This window comes from Gorilla gorilla, chromosome 7 (genome assembly GCF_029281585.2).
Source record: "Gorilla gorilla gorilla isolate KB3781 chromosome 7, NHGRI_mGorGor1-v2.1_pri, whole genome shotgun sequence".
In the NCBI taxonomy this organism is placed as follows: Eukaryota; Metazoa; Chordata; class Mammalia; order Primates; family Hominidae; genus Gorilla; species Gorilla gorilla.
Genome location: NC_073231.2, coordinates 112,048,635 through 112,055,177, shown reverse-complemented (window position 1 = coordinate 112,055,177; position 6,543 = coordinate 112,048,635). Strand labels below are relative to the sequence as shown.

The window sequence follows — 6,543 nt, the reverse complement described above, 5'->3', positions numbered from 1 at the left end:
TCAAACTTGTCATAACTTGCTTTAGCCAATGGAATGTGAGCTTATGTGATGTATGCCATGTCTGAACAGAAAAGTTATAAACAATTGTGAGATTCAGTCATTGTTCCCTTCCCTCTGCTATGAGAATGGCATACTCCCACTATGGGCTTCTCCTTTAGCCTGGAACTTACTACAGAGAAGACACAGAGAGCAGAGACAGTGGACCTTCAGGCAACACTTAATATGAACAAGAAATAAACCTTGTTATGGTAAGTTACTGATATTTTGGGGCTGTTTGTTACTCTAGCATAACCTAGAGAAAATTGACCCTACAACAGCCAATGACTATTTTTCCCTTCTTACTTGAGGCAGTGATACAGGATCTTCTATTCTTTAGTAGAGAGAAGACAAAATAGCTACATGTGAAAATTCTCAAGATACCATGCAAGAGAAAGACTACAGAATATCTTGTGCTTTTGTCTCATTTCCTTGCTATAAGTTATATAAATTCTTTCCTAGGGAAAACATGGATTCAGCCTTGCTGCATCATACCCTTTTAATGACAGCTTACCAATTCCATATGTTCAAAAAATAAGACAAAGTCATGTGACAAATAGTTCAAATCTCTCTCAGTCTTATTAGGCAGGAATGACCAAGAGACCAAGCATATTCTACATCTTAATTTCTTCTTGTTGACTGTGAACAGACGGGAGCTATGCTATTTAAGGAATAGTAGATTTTGGCATTTGGCCATTATCCAAAGCAAACTGAAAGAAGGGGCAGTATTCATCTGGCTCAGTAACAGAAGACAACTAAAAATAGGCACCCAGCCCAAACCCAGCCAGGCTGTGTGTTGCTAGGCAAGAATGCTTTTTCCACAGAAGTCTAGGGTCCTCCATTCACAAGTTTTCCATTGGCTATAAATTTGTCTAAGATATTCATTTCACTACTGTGTTTGATTAACATCCACCTCTATGGCCTCTCCATTTTATATTAATTTGAGATACAAATTAAGATGACTTACAAACTGAAGCCAGTCTGGTTTTTCTCAACCTATTGAGGCTAAGTGTTGTACTCTCAACTTTCAGAAGTTTCTGCCAAATGCTACTATTAATATTTCATTCTGAAAAGCAACTTTCCCTCTAGCTACAAAAGTTACACTATGACCTTAAAGGTGTGGTCCTCTGATATTAACATTAGATACATTAATTGAGTTGCCATTTATTATTGAGCAATTGCTAGAATTGCTGTCTTTTTCTACAGACAGAGGAGTAGTTGAATATACAATATTAGTCTCTTAGAGCAAGGCCATATTTCTCTGTCTGTGCTGCAGTGACCATGATTTGAGACTCCCAGCCAGAGTCATAAAACAACTCACTGAGAACTAGTGTATATATAAGCATAGTGTTGGTAAATGGGACAGGCTATGGGAAGAACAAAAATGAACTAGAACTCCTGAAGCTCACAAGTGGCTGTTATACCATTCTCAGCATACCTCACTTCTTTATACATATTTGAAATGCTGTTGATAAAATTATACCTTAAAATGAAATAAACAGGCTGAATACAGTGGCTTATGCCTGTAATCCCCGCACTTTGGGAAACCGAGGCAGGAGGATTGCTTGAGTCCAGGAGTCTGATACTAGTCTGGGCAATATATTGAGATCCCATCTCTATTTTAATAAATTAAACATAATTTAAATGATATGAACAAACTACAAAAACACGATACAACATGGAAGAAACACACAAAATAAATATTGAACCAAAGAGACCAGATACAAAAGAATACCGGGTGTATAATAGCATTTATAAAGTTCAAAACCACATAAAAGTAATCTGTACTGTTAGAAGTCTGTCTTTGCAGAGGAAGGAGACACTAGAAATTGGGATGAACGGAGGAGGCCTTCAGGGTTAGTAGTCATATTTTATTTCTTGACCCAAGTGGTAGTTACACAGATGTGTTCCATCCATGATGCTTCCTCAAAGTGTATACTTAGAATTTTTGCACTTTTCTGCAGACATGTTATGCTTTAATAAAAAAGGGGAAAAATCATACTCCATAACTAAAGGCACAATCTTGGGTGGCAATGTATTATTAGCTATGTAGCTATTATTGGTTCTTCTTTATATATGAATTGTGAACTGTATATCATGATTTATTTTGAAACACTGCTTTGTAATTCTGTAAGTCCATTAAACCATGTTTTATTCTTTCGTTAGCTCTTTCTAAGCAATTAACAGCCTCTGTCTCTTGAACATGGGCAAAGTCTGACCTACAATTAAATGTGGACTGACTCAGACGTTTCAAATCACACTAAGGCAATGCTCATTGATTTCCATAACCTCACTGTCCCTGAAGCTAAGCCGACTCATTCTTATGTGTTCCAGTCATTGAGAACATTTATGTCAATTTCACCTAGTTCTTTATTTCATGGAATTTTTAAAGATTAGACGGCTTCAGTGAAAACCAGGTAAATTTCATATCCCAAGATGATTTAGCTCCAAGTAGATTTCTTTTCTTTTCCTTTTATTATTATTATTATTATTATTATTTTGAAACAGAGTCTTGCTCTGTCGCCCAGGCTGGAGTGCAGTGGCGCTGTCTGGGCTCACCGCAACCTCTGCCTACTGAGTTCAAGCAATTCTCCTGCCTCAGCCTCCCGAGTACCTGGGACCACAGGTGCGTGCCACCACGGGCCTGGCTAATTTTTTGTATTTTTAGTAGAGAAAGGGTTTCACCATGTTAGCCAGAATGGTCTTGATCTCCTGATCTTGTGATCTGGCTGCCTCGGCCTCCCAAAGAGCTGGGATTACAAGCGTAAGTCACAGCGCCCCGTCCCATGTAGATTTCTTAACACAGTTCGGTTTTTTTGCTGGATACACTTCAGGATCTTATTCTTTTTTTGGAAACCTCCTTCTTTATCTTGGACTTTTTAACATGACACACCGTATCTACATGCACTATGAACTCTTAAAACCTCAGAAAGTTTACCTGCAAAAGGTGGTCCCAACAACGCAGAGATGCCATTAGCACAGATGATGATGCCGTAGGCATTGGCCAAATGTTCAGTGCCAACCAAGTCTTCAGTCACTATGGGCATTAGGGAGAAATAACCGCTGGAAAACCCTGTCAGTGTGCAGATGACCACCAGGCCAGCGTACATATGCATCAATGGCAGAATTAAAAATACTGAGGAGGCCAGGTGCGGTGGCTCACACCTGTAATCCCAGCACTTTGGGAGGCTGAGGCAGGCGGATCACGAGGTCAGGAGATCAAGACCATCCTGGCTAACACGGTGAAACCCCATCTCTGCTAAAAATACAAAAACAAAATTAGCCTGGAGTGGTGGGGGCCGCCTGCAGTCCCAGCTACTCGGGAGGCTGAGGCAGGAGCATGGCATGAACCCAGGAGATGGAGCTTGCAGTGAGCCGACATCGTGCCACTGCACCCCAGCCTGGGCAACAGAGTGAGACTCTGTCTCAAAAAAACCAAAAACAAAAACAACAAAACAAAAATACTGAGGACAAGAACGAAGCTGGCCAACAGGAAGACATTCCAAACACTGATGCAAGGTAAGTCAGCTATGACGCCCAGGATCACTTTTCCAAAAATGTGAACTATTGCTATAATTGAAGTCAGAGGGAAAACGTCCGTTTGCCCCAATAAGTTATACAAATTGACGATTTCTGGGAGATGAATAAAGGAGATGACAAAGCTGCTGTATGCAAATAAAGCCCAGAAAACAAAGGCTACAAACATTCGATTTGTAAATAGGCTGTCCCAGAATAGCCTGAGTACCAATGCTCGAAGCCCTTCGTGACTCTCATAATGAGCCGGCTGACCGTCTTCAGAACCGGAGAGCGCACATGATCTGGCCTGATCGGGGCACTCCTGGGCTTGCAGGTCACAGAGGGTCTCCTCGTTCCCAGACCCGCCATCCTTCTCTTCTATTCTTCCCTGCTGTCCATTTGACATTACAGACTCTGTGGAGTGCGCGGGCAGGACGCGCAGATCTTTCTCTTCTGGGTCATTTGGGTTTTTCCCAGGAAGGAGGGGCCTCATGAGGGTCCCAGAAACAAACAGGTTTAAGGAAACGGCGCCTTGGATCAACATGGCATTCCTCCAGCCATACTCTGAGCACAAGTACTTCAGTAGCACAGTCATTAGGAACTTACCGAATCTGGTCCCCTTAGTGCTGAGGCCCTGGGCGAGGGCGCGTCTCTTCGGAAATACCTGCTCACCCACCATGACAACCGCTGATAGATAGGCCATCCCGCTGCCCAGGCCAGCTGCCGCTCCAAAAGTAATGAAGAGAAAATGCACGTTTGCAGCGTAGGCACTCAACACCCAGCCCAGGGAGTTGACGAGTCCTCCAATGATCACAGTCTGGAGGCACCCACAGGTGTTAATGAACAAGCCGATGAAAGGGCGGCCCGAGGCCCGCTGGGTTGCGCCTCACTCGGCTCCGCGTCCAGATCCTCGAACTTGCTGCTCTGCTTGGAGCCCCCTGAGCTGCTAGGTGTAGAGATTTCTTGCAATGTCGCCTATCATCCTGGAGATGCGGGTGCCTGCGGCTCAGCTCTCCACTGGGCTCGGTGCGCTGGGTACCGGGCTCCCGCGCTCTTCTGCCGCTCGCTGCCAGGCCAGGTGAGAGTTTGGTGGAGCTGAAAGCTCGACGCCTCAGTCCAGGTGGCTTTAAAAAGGGAGCTTTTGGAGGCGCCCAAACCTAACCTGGGTTTCCTTCCAATCGGAGCAATTTCCAATCTTCATGCTCGTTCATTCCTATACCGGCTATTTCTGGTTTGGCAGGGGGAAAAGATGCAGTCACCTCAAATGCACACTCTTGTGGCCAATTGAAGTTTATAGCTTTGGCTGAGGTTCCCCTAAGGCACTGCACATTTATCACTGGAGGAAAGGTCCTGAAACTGAATCCAGAATGCAGGTGAGACTAGCAGTAACCTCCATTTCTCTGAGATGGGAGAGAAGGGATGAAACAGACCCTCACTGCAATATTTTTGGCCAAAGAGGACTTAATGTGACTCATTTGTCCCTTATTTTTTCTCTCTCGCTCGTTTAGAGTGAGGGGTTTCACTGTGTTGCCAGGCTGGTCTTGAATACTTGGGCTCAAGCGATCCTCTGGCCTTGGCCTTCCAAAGTGCTGGGATCACAAGCTGAGCCACCTTGCCAGCTCAGTCCCTCATTCTTGGTCCCACTCTGGGTTCCACCTCTCCCTGCTCTTTCTGCATGTCCATTACCTACCTTCATGGGCACCAGGCACAACTTTCATCTCAGTGCCTCCCTACCTCATTCCCAGCAGGGAACACAACACAATGCTTTACCTTGGACAATTTTCTGTATTATTGAAGTGAATGCATGAGTCGATGAAGCCTGTGCTGTTTTACCCCTCCTGAAGGTTTTGTAGCAGTTCTCTACTGCTGTTGTAATAAATTACCACAGTAATAGCAGAGGAAAACCACACAAATTCACTATTTACAGTTCTGGAGGTTGGAAGTTTGAAATGGGTCATACTGCACTAAGATCATGGTGTTGGCACCTTGAAGGCTGTGTTCCTTCTCGTGGCTCTAGAGGAGAGCCACCAGCTTCTGCAGGCTGTGCACATTCCTTGGCTGGTGGCTCTTACTCCATTTTCAAAGCCAGCACTGCTGTATCATTCTGTCTTCTTTCCGTACTCACATTGCCTTGTCTCCTCTCCCAGGATCTTATTCTTAAAACGTCTATGTACTTTCCCATTTGTTATTTATTTATTTATTTTTGAGGCATGGTCTTACTCTGTCGCCCAGGCTGGAGTGCAGTAGTATGATCACGGCTCACTGCAACTCCTGCCTCCTGGGTTCAAGGGATCCTTCTACCTCAGCCTCCCAAGTAGCTGGGACCACAAGTGTACACTTCCACACCTGGCTAATTTTTGTATTTTTGGTAGAGGCAGGGTTTGCCACGTTGGTCAGGCTGGTCTTGAACTCCTGACCTTGAATGATTCACCCGCCTTGGCCTCCCAAAGTGCTGGGATTACAGGCATGAGCCACTGCACCTGGCCCCATTTGTTATTTCAATTATATTAGACTGATTATTTACCTGACTTGAGATTATTTTAAAATGGAATTCATTTTGAATTCACTATCACTCAGGGTACTAGCAAATTCTTACTAAATATTATGTCTGTTAACAGAAATAATTTATAGTTAGGCACAGTTGGACGAGATCTAGTGTACTTTATAATTCTGTATTCATATTAGGCACCTTGAGGTTGACTTAGGTGCTATACACACCAATTAACATTAACATTTGTTTATCCTCATAGATTCACTTACCCAGTAACTATACCACTTCTATAAAGCTCAGTTTCCACCTATATATGCTGTGCAGGTATGTGATTAGATGTAATTCAGATTAAAACCCATAGTTGGTTTCTGGCATGGGAGCCGAGTTTTCTTCATTTCTCCAGAAATCCTCGTGAGTAGTTTCCAGATATGCTTTAAAGAGGAATGGGTTTTCTTTCCATGTCCTATAATTATTTGTAGCCAGGGAAATTTGGGTCAATT

General features: G+C 43.6%; 1 pseudogene; it reads right to left on the bottom strand.

Moving 5' to 3' along the window:
* Nucleotides 1-2,792: 2,792 nt before the first annotated feature.
* On the bottom strand, nt 2,793-4,753 carry LOC101148214 (monocarboxylate transporter 14-like; annotated as a pseudogene).
* Nucleotides 4,754-6,543: the final 1,790 nt, after the last annotated feature.